Source organism: Arachis ipaensis, chromosome B4 (assembly GCF_059453495.1).
Source record: "Arachis ipaensis isolate K30076 ecotype BB chromosome B4, ASM5945349v1, whole genome shotgun sequence".
NCBI classification, from domain to species: Eukaryota; Viridiplantae; Streptophyta; class Magnoliopsida; order Fabales; family Fabaceae; genus Arachis; species Arachis ipaensis.
Window position 1 is genome coordinate 17,091,047 of NC_142439.1, and position 20,062 is coordinate 17,111,108.

The following is a 20,062-nucleotide window of genomic DNA, read 5'->3' on the forward strand; positions in this document are numbered from 1 at the left end:
TTGATAAACCATTATTTTATGATTTATATTGTGTTTAATTGTGTGGTTTTATCAAATCTTTACCCACTTATTCATATGATTAGCATGTATTTACAATTCCTTCCCAAAATTGTTTATGATTGAAAACTTGCTTCCTAGAGACTTTTAATTATGTATTTTAATTCTCCTTTATCCCATTCGATGCCATGATCCGTGTGTTAAGTGTTTCAGGCTTCACAGGGCACGAATGATTTGGAAATTAGATAGGAGACTTGCAAAAATGGAAGGAACACAAGAAACTAAGGAGATGACCAGCGAGCAATGACGCGAGCGCATGGCCCACGCAAACGCGTGAAATGGAGAATTCGCAACGACGCGGATGCGTGCCTGACGTAAACGCGTGGATTGGAGTCTGCACGAATGACGCAAACCCGTGAACGATGCAAACGCGTGGCAAGGAAAAATGCCGAATGACGCGAACGCGTGGACGACGTGTACGCGTGACCTGCGCGATCTGCAGAAATAACAGAATACGCTGGGGGCGATTTTGGGCCGTATTTGACCCAGTTTTTGGCCCAGAAACACAGACTAAACCTAGGGAACATGCAGAAACTCAAGGGAGGCATCCACACACATTCAGAGTATCAATAACTATTCTTAGTTTATTTTTATTGCTTTAATTTTTAATCATTTTAATTACTCGTTATCAAAACTCAATTTTTCTGAAAACCCCTAGTTGATAAAATAGCACTCTTTCCTGCAACTTGTTGGGAGACGACCTGGGACTCATACTCCCAGTATTTTATTTCTAAAATTTGTGACAACCCTTTTTTAAATTGGTGAGGCAGATCTTATCTGATTAAGAGCTATACGTGCAACGCTGTCCTCTTAATTGACATCTCTAAATTGGTAAATTTCTGCCACGCATCAAATATCTTGAAACAACAAAGGCAAGACAACCAAATCCAATCATATACAGGAGATTGAGCCGCGGATCAGTGGCGGCGAGAATTTCAGGCAAACAAACTGAGGCAAGACACTGCTTGATTCTTCCTTTTTATTCTTTTTGTTATTGACATACATGTTTTCTGTGTTTGAATTTGCAGTACCCTACAAATAAGGAGTTATTGAAAACTATTACATACGTGAGAAATGCTACATTAGTATTTATGAGGCGAGAGATTGATTATCTTCATCATTTTTTAATCTTTTGTTCAAAATTTTAAAAGAATGTCAAAACAAAGTTCTTTATATAATTTTGTATCTGTCTGGATGTGAATCTAATAAAGGCCATGCCTAATTGTGCTTATGCGATTATAGGTTCATGCTGATTGAATTCATATTTCTTATGCTTGGTCACTTGGTGTAGAAGGTTCTTTCTTTAGAAAAGAAAAATGTGATGTAATATTGACATAGTTGTGTTACATAGTGCGCTCTGCTTTCTTGTTTGAACCACTAATTTGGTTTTGCAGGTGGTTGCACTAAGAGAAAACAGAACGTGCGGCTGAGAAATCCTTTTGCTTCAGTTAGCATGGAAGAGGAGAAGCCATTTGATTTATTACACACTTTATTTGGTAACTACAATACCTCCTTTGGTATTATCAAAAAGAGTTAATAAATGAAGATCTCCTTTGTTGTTCCTAACAATTAAATCATATCAGTTTTATCGTTTGATTTTAGAAAAGTATAATTGGGCATTGTTTGCAACAACACTACTGGTATTTCATGTCCTAATTTTATGTGTAAGTGCAACTATAAGTTTGCACAAAATGGATACGTCAACTTTTTATGATTCAGTTGCATATAAGAGTCCTTTTAGTAGAGACATGGATTCAAATAAGCATTGCCAGTAAACTGTGATATCATTCAATTTTTCACTTAGCTTTCAAGATTTTTTGTTGTCTACTTATCAAGGTATGAATTCATAAAATTTTCTTTAACACCTTGGTGTTGCTTTTAAATGTTTAGGGCATCAGCTTTATCTGTTGGAGTTTATGAACCTATGAAGCAGAAACTGTTGAGGATGTTTCCTGAAAACCTGAGTGCTTTTTCTCATCTGGTAAGATGTTACTTACATAAACCTTGATCTGAAAATATAGGCATATGAAGATTTATGTTGTTTAAACACCTGTTACCAATTTTTTAAGTATCATGCTCAAAATGTTTCAATAAATATGTATAGCTAGCTTTAAAACAAGCCATGTACCAAGTACATTACCTTTAAGTTTGAAGTTTGGCCAGTTGTGATTGACTTATGTACAATAGTTGATGCTATGGTATAACTTCATCTTCTTTAATGCTTCTCAGGTTGTTAAGCAACGAATTGGGATAAACCAAATCTTGATTGAATCTTATTTTTCCATTAGACGGAGCTCGCACGTGTTCTGCAGTACCTCCTGTGAATACTCCACCTGTATGAAAAGTTCTTAATGTTAGTTGAGTACCAGGTTCTCCAATCGATTGGCCCGCAATAATACCTACAGCTTCGCCTAATTCCACCAAGTTTCCATGAGTAGGACTCCGCCCATAACACAATCGACAGATCCAAGATGTATTCCTACAAGTAAAAGGGGTTCGAATAGATATTGATTGTGTTTGAAAATTTATTAAACGATTGATTAGTCCAATCCCAATATCTTGATTTCGAATGGCAATACATCGCTGCAAATTGGACAGTTTACTTCAGCTGCTGGTGCTGTCCGTTTCATTGCTGCTAATGAAGGTTTTAAAGGACTTTATGCTGTATGAAACTCCTCACTATGTCTTCCTTTTGAGAAACATTTGACAATCCTATTTTCCATGTGTGATTGTATGCTAAAATGTTTCTTTGACATTAATCTTTGAAACCAAGGGGTATGGATCTTTTTTATTGCGGGATTTGCCCTTTGATGCTATTCAGTTTTGCATCTATGAGCAGATTAGGATGGGTTATATGGCTGTGGTAAATTTCTCAAGCTCTATAGTTATATGTTTTGTTGCACTGTATTTCTTGATAGAGGATGTGACTGCCATTCCATTTTTAGGCCCGAAGAAATTTGAATGATCCAAAAAATGCAATTATTGGTGCATTTGCAGGTAATTAAATATTTAAATGACATCAGAAGACTACTCCTATATATATATATATATATATATATATATATATATATATATATATACACATACTAAGTTGTAGGCTTGTATGTGTGATTGCTGCTAGCACAGTAGCACTTAAAGCATTATGCCAGTGTTAAAATGTGATTAACAATCTTGTTTTTCTAGGTGCACTAACTGGAGCTATAACAACTCCCCTTGATGTCATCAAGACAAGATTAATGGTTCAGGTTAAATAATCGTGTTTCCTACTACTTTTCTTTTGCTGTATTCTTCATTTTCAATCTCGTTTTCACATGAAACTCATATAACGCCATATGTAGATGATTCCATGTTATGTACTGTAATCCGCATGCAAATCAGTAAGAATATCCAGTTTCAATTATCAATCCATTAATAACAAAGTTCTCATTTTCCTCCTAAAAGGATCTGCAAACCAATATAATGGAATCTAGATTGTGTTCAAACAATTATCAAGGAAGAAGGACCTAGTGCACTTTTGAAGGTATGGGTTTTTTGCTTTCTTGGAAACACCAGCTTGAGTGGTAACTTTTAGCATGGTCCAAATTCTCACCAAATTATGAACTATACCTTAATCGCTCAGAGCAGGTTCAGAAAGCTATTACCAAAATTGGTTTGCTGATCAGCCAAAATTGAATGCTTCCATTAGTTTGCTGATAAAAAAATTGGTTTGCTGATCAGCCAAAATTGAATGCTATGAACTTGAAATTGAAATACTCATTGTTCAGTAGGTAGTTTAGAGCAAAGTTTTACAATAAAAGGAGATAATTAACAGAAGAGACATACTCACACTGTAGAGAGACCTACTATTAAGAACATTAGAATCATCTTATTTTTACTTATTGCGGTTAAGGGTGCTTTATTTTTTTTAGCAGCAAAGTGTTAAGAATGATCATTACTTTGCTTTGCATTTGAATGTGAAGATGTGTTTGTACATTACAATACTGTTTGATAGTGATTACTATTAGCATTTTGAAGATTTTCTGTTAATAGTAGATGGATCACCTTGGTTTACTATCACCCCCAACTAAATATGGTTGATTTCGTGCACTTATAGAGCTAGGAACAGTGACATAATGAACTGTACATTTGACATTGCATTAAGCAATCATTGCAAACTTCATGGTTGGATTTTTCTACTTATCATGTACTTGCTACTTAGTAATAGTATCTCTAGCAATAGCTGTTTGGTTTTTTACTATTAACTAGATTATATTTGAAACAGCCATGTTTGTGGTGTGAGTTGAGATTTTGTTCACTATTGACTATGCAACATATATTCTAGATTTTGTGCATTATTTGCATCATGGTGTTACATTCTCGATCCTTTATTGGTCAACATCTAATTATTTTAATTTTTTCAAGTACCACTATTTCAGCACATGAATGATCTGGTCTTAGAGAATATTTGTGATCGTGTGAGAAAAGCTGGGATGATGAAGAAGAAGCAGCAGCAGCAGAAAGAGCAAGTGAAGTGAATTTTGCAGATGAGATAAGTGAAATTAATACAGGACCTCCTTCACCAACTTCATCTAATGAATCCTCTATTACAAGTTAATTATTAGAGCAGCGAAAATTGTTCAAATGAGTTAGAAAATTGAATAGGAGTTGCTTGCAGCATAGTTCTTTTAATTTACTAATATGAGAAAAATTATTTAGAGCCCTTTGGATACCCATTAACAACTTTTAATTTACTCAATACACTTTATTGATGTATGGTTGTTATTTATTATTATAGTTGATGTATCAATACACTTTGTTTATGTTTTGAATTATATTGACTTGTTTGTTTATAGTATTTTTCTTTTAGTTTAATAATACAATGAATTTATTTATTTTTTGAAATATTATAAATATTTGAATACAAATTAGATAAAAAATTGTATTTATTAAATTTATATTTATTTTGTATGAAAACAAGTTTATTTTGTAATGAAAAAAAAAATAGTTTACCTTACCGACGGATTTACAGACGAATTTTCTGTCTGTATTTAGAGTTTAGAATGGTTTTTTATGGTTCCAATTACCGACGAAAAATTCGTCTGTAATTATAGAAAAAAATCTGTCTGAAAATCTATCTGTAATTACAGATGGAAAATCCGTCAGAAAATATGTCTGTAATTACCAACGGAAAATCCGTCGAAAAGTTTGTCATCTTCGGGAAATGGATGGAGAATTTACAGAGGTAAAATCCGTCGGTAACTGGTAAAAATCCGTTGTAATTTTCTGACAGAAAAAATCCGTCGGTAAATAATTTTCGACGGGGCTTTTATAGAGGGACAAAATCCGTCGATAATTTCGTCGATAACCAAAAATCTGTTTGTAAAGACTAAATCTGTCTGTATTAATCTATTTTCTAGTTGTGTTATTTGGAAGAGTTTGTTTGAGATATTATGATTGTAAGATATTATAAATTGATGGTAGTGTAGTTTTCCAAGTTCATCTTGGACTAAGATTTTGAGAATAGTAAAGGTTTCATATAATATACGAGTGTTGCATTGTCTTTTTTGTTATCAATTTTGTTTTTTATTACTTGCAATTATTCTTAGCTGCTCAAGAATGCTTAGTCAATTCTTCAATTAACAATTTATTTTGACGTTACTGATTGAAGTATCTTTTAGAAATAGGAGATCTTGTGATCCATACAAATCACAAGTTGAACTTTTTTTTTCATTTCTTCTATCACCTTAGATCCTCATTTCTCATTACTTATTGCAAATGATGCTGATGTTTCATTTTAAAAGGAACGTTCTTGATTTTTTTTAGGGAGTTTTCCCCTTTTGATCAAAGATTTGGTAGCTAGTGATTTATCAATGGATAGTCATTTCCTTTTTCAGCATTAGTTTATAGAAATTAGTTTTAGCAATATCATTATGCATTTGAGTCATTTATGTTGATATTTTTCAACATGTGTAATTTTTAAGTTTTGCAATTAGCAACTCTCTCTACTTTCAGTTTCAGCATCTGCTTCCTCTACGCCAACTACAAAATGAGTGAGTACTTTAAGCGAGCCTTTATCTTTCTTATATTGGTTTTGGTCAAAATTAATTTCTTTGCTTTAATCTTTTTTCAGTTGCATATTCTAGTTTGGTCTTGGTCAATCAAAAATGGCTCCCACATCTGCAGAGTCTATAAAGATTTTGTGACACATTAGTGTTGTTTGCCATCGTCATAAAAATAGAGATTTTCTTTGCATATTTTATGATGCGACATATGTATGATTGCATCAAAAGTGACAAAAATATGTCTCTTCCATATGGCATATTTTTAACCTAAATACTTGAATATTTTGGTATTGACCTAAGCATTGAGTCATGAAAATAGAAACTCTTATTTAAAAGGGGGTGGTGTAGTTAAGCAATAAAAGAAAGGATCCACTAGGACCGAAAAGGTGGTCATTGATGAAGACGATGATATTGAGGATATTCCTCCTCGTTCAACGGCTGGTACATCAGCCTCATCAAGTCAAATATGCCTTTTAACCGGCGTTGTTAAAGATTTGCTCCAAGAATTCGTCAACATGTCCAATCATCTCATTTCTTCAAGCCAACAAGAAAGGAAGCTCGCGGTTCTAAATAAGAATGTTGTGCATAAGTCAAGAGATCGTGTTGCAGTTCTCTTGAAATATGTAGACAATCTTAATGATGATGAAATTATGCAGAATGATCATGAAGAGCCGTTGGAATTGAAGGATGAAGGCTCGGATACCTAGAAATGCCTCTTGTTGAAGACCTTGAAATGTTTTCTTTTTCATTAAGATTTATGATAGTTTTCAGTTCTAACTATTGTTTTTATCTTGCTAGATGACTGTATTAACTACTAGTACTTTAATAATATTCTGATGCTATTTTAAACTTTAGCCTCTAACCTATCTTTTTGTAGGATTATCTTTTACCCTCCTTGATGACAAAAGGGAGAGTGAAGGATTGATTTATTATTCATACTAGTAGATGGTTGAATGTTTGAATATTTTTTCTTTAGATGATAGATGTATGTTGATGATTATTTTTAAATTTTTTAATGAACTTTATAGTTTGACTCATAATCATGCATGTAAAGCACACACTTTGGTTTGTCTAGTTGAAATTTTGTGTTTTACGTATTCTCACAAGTCCAACAATTAGGAGTATTTATTACAAAAGAAAGGGAGAGTTTTTTATGTAATTCAAATTGGTATCACCAAATAAAAGTCTATAATCTTCACTCTTTTTCAATCTCTTTAGTTCCTTTACAAATTATGTTTGTCATCAAGGAGGAGATTGTTGAGTTTAGAAAACAATTTCATATAAGCATTTGGTTGGGTTAAAAGCCTAAAAGTTATTTGATGCATGTTTTAATGTTGTAGGCCCAAGTTAGTCTTTGTTTAAGAAGTCCAAATGCAAACAAGGTCAGCAACATGGCTCATTACATGATGAAAACAAAATCTTACTGATGCTGCTAAAGCTTTACCCAAAATTAGTAAAGTAAATCAAAGGAGTAGTGGCTCACTTTTTTATGGCAACAAAATGTTTCATCAAACAAATTTTGGAGGAAAAAATCAGTTAATGGAGCAAAGAATCAAATCCAAATGTTGATGTAGTTCAGAAGAAAAGAGTTACTGTTGTGTTACCATTCTTGTGCAAACAAATAGCTTGTTGAAGCTACCACATTTCTGTTGGAACATGATGCGAAATGTTTTCAAAACTACAACTCGGCAAGTGTACCGAATCGTATCAAGTAATATCATGGTGAGCGAGTTATTGTTCCCACGAGGATTAAAGGACTAAGCAACAATGATTAATTGACTAGTCTAATTAGACAAATCAAGAAACAGAGGAATGAATGAGGAATTAAAGCAAACGTGTAAACAGAGGACAATAAAAGTAGCAAAAGTGAATGTGAAGACAATGATGGTGAGAATGTTAAGATTTCAAAGATGTTCACTCTCTAGGAAAAAAAATCCTTGTATTCATTTATTTAAGGCATGCAGAGATTAATCACGACCAATAATAAATAATCAAATTCCAATTCCTTGGCAATTCATTTTCTCTTTAACCTAATTAATCGCTAATTCTTTAGTCAATCATTTGAGAAAAAATATGAAGCATAAATTTGATTTAGTTTCAAATAAGATTCAAGAATAGTCCTTAGGTTGATTTTTATGTCACTTATCCAAGCTAGTCCTAAACAATTGAAACTTACAAGAAAGAATGATTTTCAAAAGTTTTCTAATCCGAATTTTTAATCACTTATTCAAACTAGAGAAATTGAAAGTCACAAAGCGTCGCACACTCTTTGAAACACTATTCCTAGTTAAATAAAAAAGTTGTGAGAAAGAGTTTTTAAAATAATTTCAATATTACTTTTTCCAAAACAATATTTAGAATTCAAAACGGAGTTAGAATATTTTCCAACAATTCTAAATCTTTATGGATGAAGAACAAAAACTCAATCATGAAATAGATCAAAACATAAACCTCAAATAAAATAAAACACTTAGATTTATAATCCATAAAAAGGTGAACAGAGCTCCTAACCTTAACACAGGAGATTAGTTGCTCATGGTGTGCTGAAACAAAAACTATCAATTCCAAAACGACTGGGAGAGAAGAGGGCGCACGTAAGTATTTTTTCTTCTTAAATACTAACCCTAAACCTAATTATTTTAGAATTCAAACCAAATCAAATTAAAACAAAATTAAATCTAAACTAATTAATGTTCCTTCAATAGTTTTTTTCATCCCAAGTCAAGTTGCTGATAATTCTTCATAATTGTCAATCAGTGCTTTAAATCATGGGCCTTGTGTTCAATTTTAATCATCAACTCAAGTGCTTCAAAGGATTGGAGACTAAGAAGGATTTATCAAGAAATCACAATCCCTAGGAATGGCCCAATTTAGTACATGAGGTGCCACATTCCCTACGTGAAGCATAAGCCCAAAAGAGGAGGGATTGGAAGCCTCTGTTTGGTTGCGTGAGGTGTACCAAGTGGTGAGTGAGTGCATGAAGGAGAGGCAACCCCTAGAGGTGAAAGTGATGGCTGCATGAGGCGCAAGTGCTGGGGACATGAGGCGCAGTAGAGGGGACGTGAGGCGCCTGAGTAAGGGTGACCCTTGGGAGTTGGCTTGGAGGCTTGGTTGTCCTAGGAGCTCTTTGTGATGAACATAAACTCCTCTGCTTTGTCCACTATAGACTATTATATATCGTTAGAAAGTTCTGGAAGTTGGCTTTCTAATGCTACTAGAACTGCTTCATTTGGATCTCTATAGCTTAGGTTATGCTTGTTGGAGTATGAAAGTATCAGGGTTGGCATCTCACTAAAGTTTACTGGAAGTGTTCATTCAATCTTGATTGGCTTTCTTATCCTTCTCTTTTTCTTTGTTCTTTGCTAACTTTCAACACTTTCCTACACATACCAAAACTCAAAACAACTTCAAGAAATATTGATTAAAATTACTAAAATCTCAATTAAGAATAAGGAAATTTAGTAACTTTATTGAAAAAAACTAAAGAAAATAACTATAGATGTTCATGCATTACAACATTTTCGAAAAGAAGAAGAAAAAGGGGGTTCTTTACTTTTTATATCAAATTAAAGGTAAAGGATGAAACTTAGGGGCAAAGCTTAAGAATCAAGGATGTTGATTTTACAAGTACTTTGAAAACTTCTTCTGCTACAAAATCATCTAACAACCATGACCCTATTGCTGATACTACCTATTTACTCTGCATTTCTGCTCTGATTTTTTAGGAGAAGAAGACAAACTCAAAGATGTTCCAACCTCAGAAGATACTCTACACACTAGCTCAAGTTTTAGAGGCATTATCCTATACAAAAAGGAGTAATTGGCCAAAAAGTGAAGCAAGGAGAGTGAACAAAAATTTTGAGTTTTCATAGCATCTCTATTAATCAAAGTTTGAAGTTTTAGAAGCAATACATCTATACTAAAGGAAGCATTCTGCCAAGATGGAAGGCAAATAAAGAGGCTTAAATCTGGTTATCTCATAGCTTTCAAGCTATAATATTTCTTCCCCTTCATTTTGTTATATTGAATATCTTGCTTTCTCATATTATTTTCTTTGATTTCTCATGGTAAAAGGCAATTTTTGAGGTATATAAAAAAGCCATTTGAGAGAAAAGTTAAAGAGAGTTGAACTTGGAGAAAAAGTCATTGAATATGTCAATCTCTTTTGATGTATTTTTATTGTGTCATGAGTCTGAGAGGTTTTTCTTACCAAGTTGGGTTAGCACTTAGTGTTCCAAGTCTAGGGAGTGAACCTAGCCGAGACAATCTTAGTTAGAAGCTTAATTGGGTTGTCCCGAATATGATTAGAAAGAATCCTAAGGAATTGGTGTTTGTAATCTTTAAAAAAAATAGTTAAAATTCTACTATAATTATGGTAAAGACTGGATGTAGGCCACATTGTACAAAGTGGTTGAACCAGGATATATGTCTGTGTACTCTTCTCTATTCTATTTTTATTCTGTTTGTTATAAGACAAAAATAAATTGTCTCCTGCATCATCACTATCACAGACACAACAATAACAAAGATGTAGAATTTGTTTTGGAGTTTAAGTTTGTAAAGATAAAAAGTGATCCTAGATTCAACCATCTTGTCTGTGCCATTGAAAACTTTCAATGATAAATAAACTTTATTAATAATTATCCTTTTTATAATATTTGACATAGTATTGCATTTTTTTCTCACTTATATTAATTCTTTTAAAAGAAGTTAATGTATTGTTGACCCCTTAATAACAATCTCAACCAATATGAAGCCTATAAATTTAGGACACCACTCATATAAATATGGTAAAAATAATCTTTTTTCTAAAGTTATTTATCTGATCATACTTAAAAAATGTATTAAAAAATATAAATTAATAATAAAAGTATAAATTATTAATAAAATTAAAGATGTAAGAGCAGAAATAATCATATTAATGATTTAATTAATATTAGTTCAAACGACATTGAATTTCTTAAATTAATACAAAATAATTTTTTTTAAATCTCAATTTCACAATAAAATTATTGAGTGATGATTGATAGTTTTAATTTATTCTCTTAATATTTAAATAAATATAAAAATATTAAAAATGCAAAAAATTGAAAATATATTATTTAAAAATTAAAAAGATAATTATTAGGAGGATGATTTAGAAATCTTAATCGTTTTTCATACTTATATATGTGCAAAATAACACATGTAAATATAATAAATACTTAGTGATTAATTTCGGTATTCATAAAGTATTTTTTATTATCTAATATTTATTTTTATCATCATTTGTTTTTATTTTAAGTGTCAATCTTAAATTGTTTTTTATTTGATTTTGAAATAAAAATTAAAATTAACAAAGTGAAATGTTTTATGTAACAACCTAATTTTCAGTATGATATGCTCATATTAAAACATCGAGTGTTACCAACTTGAAACTAAACTGAAACTATTATTAATAATATCAAGCCTGTAATCGGGTTAATAAAACTGATTTTTATGAAAAACCTTTTTTTTAAAAAATTTATTGCAACTAAAGAGAAATGCGAGATTACGCAAACCAAAATGATAAACAGATACATATATAAATAGGATAATAAACTATATATATAGGGAGTGGAGCTAACCCACTTCAATGCCCAATTTGCAGTTTGGGCTATTTGGTATCTGCGATGGGGCTGCTAAATTCGCAAGCAAGTTAGTGTTTAAATTTTAGTGGAGGCCAATTTTATATCCTGATCCATGGTTCTTGCTCTTTTTAGTATATAAAATATTACTAATTTTTTTCAAATTTTCCTTTTCAGACTTTTTCCTGAGATAATTGCTAATATATTATTGGATTCATAAAAAAGGGAGCAGATTTTATCACTTCATGATGCTTCAGAAATTCTAAGAGATGCATTTTCTCAAACAGAAGCATGCTTGAATCATTACTGAGGTATTATGTGCTCCACTGTTATCTTGGATAGTCCTTAACCAGATAAATTTTTTTTATATGCTAATACTGGAAAATAACATACAAATTGCAAAATTAATCTCTTATATCAATAAGCATTTTGTGGTACAGATTGAAGTCACCATCAGGGTCTGCTGTACCTATTGCAGAGTACATTCTAGGTCAGGAATCAGGAGTTAGGGTCAAATTGATGTCCTATATCCTATATGTTAGCATGAGTTTTTTTTGGTAATTTTTTATTAACTTTTTTATTTTAGAGGAATTTGATCCTTCAACTATAATAGTTAATTTTTGTAATAATGATTCTTTTAAAGTTTTGTAGTTTAATATATTAGTGCTTTCGTTAAGAATTAAATTGACTAAAAAAAGGGTTATTGTGAAAATTTATCTCGTCTTAAGTCATAGTTAGAGGATTATTTATTATTTTAATAAGTTTGTAAATTTATTATCTAATATTTAATATAAATTTTGTTTTTATATTTAAAAGTTTATTCGTCTTGTTATCTAATATTCTATATAAATTTTATTTCTATATTTAAAAGTTTATTTGTATTAATTGTTTACTATTTTTCAAATAGAAAAAATAATTAAAAAAATATAGCTATTAAAATCGACGGTAACGTTGTCGCTTTTTAAATTTAAAATAGACAAAAAAATATAGACAAAAAATTTGTCGATATCTAAATAATTAAATCGACGGCACTTATGTCTATTTTATTGAATCAAATATCGACAGTAACGACGACAATTTTATATAATAATATCGACGACAATGATGTCGATTTTATTGAATCAAATATCGACAAAACAGACGTCGATTTTATATAATAATATTATCGACGGCAATGATGTCGATTTTATTGAATCGAATATCGACAAAAAAGGCGTCGATTTTATATAATAATATCGACGGCAGCGTTGTTGTAACAGCCCAGACCACCCACTAGCACGATATTGTCCGCTTTGGCACACAAGGCCTCACGGTTTTGCCTTTAACGATAGGGATGATAGCCTAAGCCCCCCACACTCACTCGTCAAAACGCGTCATGCTAGGGAGAGGTATCCACACCCTTATAAGGCATGCTTCGTTCCCCTCTCCAACCGATGTGGGCCTTACAATCCACCCCCCTAAGGGAGCCCAGCGCCCTCGCTGGCACATCGATCCGGGTTCTGGCTCGGATACCATCTGTAACAGCCCAGACCACCCGCTAACACGATATTGTCCGCTTTGGCACACAAGGCCTCACGGTTTTGCCTTTGACGATAGGGATGATAGCCTAAGCCCCCCACACTCACTCGTCAAAACGCGTCATGCTAGGGAGAGGTATCCACACCCTTATAAGGCATGCTTCGTTCCCCTCTCCAACCGATGTGGGCCTTACAGTTGTCGATTTTAGTAAGAAGGTAAAGTTATCAAACTCATATTATAGACAGAAATGATGTCGATTTTATTAAATTATTATCGACGGCTAGGCAAGCCGTCGATTTTATTCGAATTTTGAAAAATCGACAAGCTTAATAGCGACCACCTCCACCGTTCATTTTGCCGTCGATTTTTAATATTATCGACGGCTTAGCCGTCGATTTTGCCAGTATTTTATGATAAATTGTATGATAAATTGTATCTCTTATTAGTATTTCTGTATCTTTTCTGTTAAAATAAACACAAAATACACTAATTTAGTGTTTTTAGACACGATATTTCTATCTATGTTTATCTGTCAAATATAATTTTATATTTCTATCTCAATATTTTGTCTCTGTAAATAAACGCAGTCTTATAATTCCTAAAAAGGTTTAAGGATATGTCCAACTTCAAAAACCCAAAAATACTACACCTGCCAAAAATGCTCACAAACTAAGTAACAAATAAATGGTGAATATTGTCAACATTTTTACTACGCACAAGTTTTCATTAGGAATTAATAACTCTCAATCTGTTCAATTTATCTTTCATATTAATTTTACTAATTAAGACAATTAAATAAAAATTTTAACTCAAGATAAAATTAGCAGTCTCTTTCAAATGACTTTAGTAAAACTACAACTTAATATATTTTTTAGAATTGTTTTTACCTATAAAATCTATATAAAAATTAAAAATTAAAAATTAAAAATTTATTTTTATCAAATTTTCATACAACAAATTTTTTTTTTCGTGTTAATTTAGTTAATTGTAACATACTATAAAATTGACTTAACAGTTTTGATTTTTATTTATAGAAATTTTTTTATTAAAAATTTTAAATTCACTCTAACCAATTTCAAATTATTGTATGATAGATTTTTTTAGTTGAAAATAAAAAAAAAACTTTGAATTTTTTTTTTAAAATTATCGCATTACAATCACTTATCCTTTTAGAATATAAAAATTATTTTTAATAATTAAAAATAAAAAATACTATGTATAATATCATTTAACTTACGCAAAAGTTAATGAATTTACCCTTTAGTTTTTAGACTCGCAAGTATTAATAATAATCAGATGTTTCTTTCTTTTTATATTTATGAGATACATTATCCTAATATAGTTTCTTTAGCCGAGTTTTCTATAGTAGTGAGTGCTAGGAGTTGATTTCAATGGTCTATGGTCTTGGTTTTAACACGTTTAAACTTATGGTAACCTTAGCTTAGACAAAAAGAAATAATGGAGAGAAAACTAAAAGTAAATTTTACTAATGATCTTGTAAGAAAGGTGAAAAAGCTAAGACAATTGATCTAAGGGTGAGTAGGATAGAATTTAGATCAAATCTTGATTTTATTTATAAGTTGAGTTTTTTATATAAACTCAATTTTATTTTATTTGTGAGTTGAGAATATTCTAACTTTAATTTTATTTGTATTTAATTCGTAGGTATCCGATTTTATTTAAGGGTTATCAAAATGATGTAATATTATTATATACCTTGATGATAATTATTTAAAATAAAATTGATTTTTATGTAAAAAAAATTATATTAAATTATCAATTAATGATTTTTTTAATGATTAGAAATTATTTACATTTAGTGAGAGAATTTTGGTTCAAGATCCATTTGAAACATATTTTTTATATAAATAGATAATATACACATAGATAGGGTGTGGATTGGTCGGATAAGATTGAGATTCAACCTGCACTCTACCCGACCTGCATGAGAATCCTACTCAGCTCGCACCCTACACTACTCGTTGTGGATCAGGTTAGCAATCCAACCCAACCCAACTAGGGTTGAGTCGAGTTGGATACCCGCGGATAGGATGCATGTTGCTATTCTTAAATGATTTGCAAACCTTATATTATTGTATGCTAGGACATAGGTCACTATATCTTAATGCAATTCCAATTCTACATATTTTAGAATATTCTTTAACCACTCTATCATCATAAACCGTTGCTTATAAATAACAATTAACTTTATTTTAACACTTGACACATATATAGGGTGTGGATTGATCGGGTAGGATTGAGACTCAACTCGCACTACCCTATTCGATCCGCATGAGAATTCTACCTACACCCTATACTATTAGTTACGGATTGGATTAACAACTCTGCCCGATCAGGTTGAGTCGGGTTAGATATCCACGAGTAAGGTGTATGTTGTCACCTCTAATTGATTTGCAAGTCTTATATTATTGTATGCTAGAACATAAGTCACTATATCCTAATGCAATTCCAATTTTACGTATGTTAGAGTATTCATTAACCATTTTATTATCATAAACCGTTGCTGGTAAATAACAATTAACTTTATTTTAGCACTTGCAAATTATGCACTACTTATAATTAACTCACAATTATTGACTGTAGGATGGTTTAAACTTTTGTCTATTTCATTTTATTTTCCGGCTAAGGTGGCTTTTAAGTGTTAGTTTGGATTAGTTTTTTAAGTAAAAAAAGTATTTTTTTAAAAAAAACTTTTATTAAATTTAAAATCTATATGGATACGTCTTTTAAAAAATATATATTTTTATTAAAAATGTAAATTTTTTTTTTAAAGAAGAAGCAAAAGATGTTTTTAATATTTGAAATTTTATTTTAAAAATTTATTTAAATATAAAATAATTTTTGTCTATTAAAAAAATATTTTTTAAAAAAATAAATATTTTTTCAAAAATCAATTTACACTGATGCTAAAAGGCTTAAAAGGCTTTATTGACGACAACAAGAAAGACTTATACTATTAAATGATAATATAAATCAAAATATAGATCAAATATTATTGTATCTTATCATATATTATTTTTATAGAGAAATTATTTTTAACCACTTTATATATAATTTTTAATTTTTTTATTTATCTTTTGCTATATATTTGTAGATTTTTTATATTCATCTTTTTAATAGGATGTTTTATAGGTTTTTTTTTACTCATATCCAAATCACCTAATATGAAATTTTGTAATTTTTTTCTCGATAATAAGCGCTATTCTAATTTTTTTCTCTTATATCACTATTCACTATAAAAAAGTCGTCAAATACCGTCGAATTCATACCGGCAGATTCATTAGAAAAAATTCATCGGTAATCTATTTACTGTCGGATTTAGCGACGGACCAAATTAGACAATAAAAACTTCAATAGTAACTATTTACTGACAGATTTTTTTGTCCGTCACTAATTGCCAACAGATTTAGCAGCCAGTATAAATTTTTAATTGACGAATTTTTTGAGCTTGTTGCCGTCGGATTTATCTCCTGGTAAATCCGACAGTAAATTCAATGGTAATATATTATTTATTAATAATTAAATTAATAACTATTGGCTGATTTAACCCATGGTAAAATTTAATTTTAATTTTTTAAAATATTCAATATATATTTAAATATTAAAAATTCAATAATTTCTAAATTAAAAAAATCAAAGTTTTATAATTTTTCATACTAATTTTTCATTAAAAATTCTCAAACAAATTCAAACATCAAAGTTTATGACTAAAGAAAAAAAAATAAAATCACTTGTGTGAGAAAAAGATAGCAAAACTTAATAATTAACAATGCTTGTGTTACATTGATACACGAGATAGAGCTTCACATATAACTAATTCAGATAATTCTAAAACAAGGAGATATACACTTAGCCACATTTGGTTCATGTCATAAATCAAAACATATTATTTATTACATAAGTGACAAATACTTCGTCAGAATTATAAAAAAATTCACAAAAGTTGCTAAAAAAAAGTTTCTTTTTTAGTGCAAAGCAATTACTATTGTGACGTATTATCGAAGAATTTGATTAGTAGGATTAAAAAAATAAATCAAAATTTATATATTTAAATGAGTAAATTGCAACCATGAAAATAACAACCATGAAGAAGAATGCGCCTGCTGTGTTCATGGATTATATGAACAAAGTATTTCGTCCATTTTTGGATAAGTTTGTAGTGGTGTTCATACATGATATCTTAATTTATTCAAAGATGATAAAAGAGCAAGAGGAGCATCTGAGGATAGTGTTGCGAATTCTGAAGGAGAGGAAGCTTTATGCAAAATTGTCTAAGTGTGAGTTTTGGAAGGAGGAGGTAAAGTTGTTAGGCCATGTCTTGAGTAAAGGATAAATAGCAGTAGATCCTTCAAAGGTGAGGGGCCATGATGGAATGGGAAGACCGACTTCAGTGATTGAGATTAGAAATTTCTTGGGATTAGCTAGGTACTACTGTAAGAACCGTAATTAATCAACCGATTAATTAAGTGATTAATTGCCCAAATTAGATTCTAAAAAGTTAGAGTGAGAATTTGAGGATTTAAAGGTGATTTTAGGACTCAGTAGGTTTTTCTGAGTCAGAAAATGTGCCTTCTGCGAAAAACTGCGAACCGGTTCGAGTCTGCCCGGTACCGCATGAGAAAAAGTAAAAACCGGCGAAAACCTTAGAAAAACGTTAGAAATGAAAAACCGGGCGTTAATTTTAAAGGTTTGGTCCAAAGTTAGGCCAAACGGGCTAAAAACGCTAACGGGTTGGACCAGGCCCAAGTTGGGCCCAAGCCCAACATATAAAAGGCTCATTAAATGAACCAAATCAGCACACACACACATAAACACAACACTCACGCTGAATTGAAGAGAGGAAGGAGAAACCCTTTGGTTACTATTCATCATCTTCTTTCAAAGTTCATATCTTGAGCTAGAGAGCTCCGATTTGCGTGCCGTCAGCGGCTATACATTTCTTGCGAAGAGCTCTACACATCCCATATAAAAAACTGGTAAGAAAAACTCGAATCCCTCTCAGTTTTGCTCTTCAAAATTTCGGGTATATAGGGTTTTTGGTTGAATGAGTTTTTGTGATTTTGGATGTTTAGGTTTACTCTAATCCTAGCTTAGCCTTGGATTGTGGCCATCAAATCTGTTGGGAGAGAGGTAAGAGATACTAAACTCTTGTGAGATTTGATTTATGTTAAGCCCTAGGTTGATTGGTGGTGATTTATATGTATATAGTTTGATTGTTGTGGCTCTGGGAGCTCTTGGAACTAATTGTGCTTATTGGAGTGGATTTAAAAGCTTGGATTGTGGTTGGAAGATTAATTGTGCTAAGTTGGAAGTTGGGTGCATAAAGGAGAATCGGCCAAGGTATGGTTTCGGTTTCCTCTATGTAGTATATAATATTCATGGACACATAGGCTAGTGACCAATAAGATAGGTTGAACTAAAATGATGGTTGATGTGCTAAATGTTGATGAATTGATGAATGTTGGGTTGATTGTGATGAATTGTAATAATATGATATTGTTGAATAATTGTATGGAATGAAAGTTGATTCCTTATGATAATTGTAGTATGATGATTTATGAATTGGTGAGTGTGATGGTGATTTTGATCATAAGTGTTATATGGTCGATGTTGGAAGTGGAAATAAGGAACTAAGAAGGAGAATGTGGTAAGGTTGGTGTATTATGATACAACAGGTACATTTTGATGAAAAAAAATGGAGTTTTGGAATGGTATAGTAAAGGTTGGAATGTGTATGATAATAAATTGTGTAAGTTATGAAGTTTGGTAAAATTGAGTTTTTGATGAATTTTGTATGATCATAACTTTTGCCTCTGTTTTCGAAATTGACTGAAATTTGTTTATGATTAAAGATCTTTGAAAACTCTTTAAATCGATATAAAATTTGTGAAAATTGGAATTTTGTAAAGGAAGTTATGATCCTTCAAAGTTGGTGTTAAAAATCTGAAATTCTGCAAAGTTGCAGAATTTCAAGATTTGCTGATGTGTGCAGGCGCACACTCTCGTGCGGGCGCACACCCCTGCCAGTATGTCGACCTGTGCAGACACACACACCTGTGCGCACGCACAGGTAGGGAAGTGCATTCTGTTCGCAGCATCAGCACAGCCTGTGCGCGCACACATCTATGGAAAAACTTCAACCTGTGCGGACGCACACGTCGGGAAGGTTGGTCTGTTGGGGGCGCTGGCACAGGTTGTGTAAGTGCACAGACCCTTGTAAAAATTGACACCTGTGCATACGCACACCCCTGTGCATACGCACACATTTCAAAACTCTCAGGAGTGTGCGCACGCACAGACCCTTGTGCGGCCGCACACATCCTGTTTCTCAAAATTTTAATTGTTTTCAACTATTCTACCTTTCCAACATGGTTGTGAGCTTCTAAAACACCATTTTAAAATGTATGGGCTTAACTTTGAGTATTGGAACAGGGGATGTAACCTAAGGTTTCTAGAACACGGTTTTATGATGAATTCGAAAACGGAGGTCTAGGTTTCTGGCGTGCTGAGAATGATTTGACGTTGGGTGGAGGATAAGTGATGTATGAGATACGGAATGATGAACTTTTGACTTTGGAAACTGAGTTATGAATGGACAATGGTTGAGATGAGTCGAGGACTCGGATTGAGGCGATGGATCTCTGTATATTGAAAATGTTTTTCTGAAAACCACTGAGATATTATTTTTACTGAGAATATGAGACGCTATGCGCCCGGCAGGGACGGCGGTTAGATTCCACCTGTCGAGGTAGCGGTGGCGGCGTAAGGGCGGTGGTTCGTCCCGCTTGCGTTGAGATATGAGGTCTGTGGCAAGAGTAT

At 31.9% G+C, this 20,062-nt stretch overlaps 1 pseudogene; it reads left to right on the top strand.

Annotated features, from left to right (window-relative positions):
• Positions 1-1,748: 1,748 nt before the first annotated feature.
• LOC107639025 (S-adenosylmethionine carrier 1, chloroplastic/mitochondrial-like) lies at positions 1,749-6,805 on the top strand (annotated as a pseudogene).
• Positions 6,806-20,062: the final 13,257 nt, after the last annotated feature.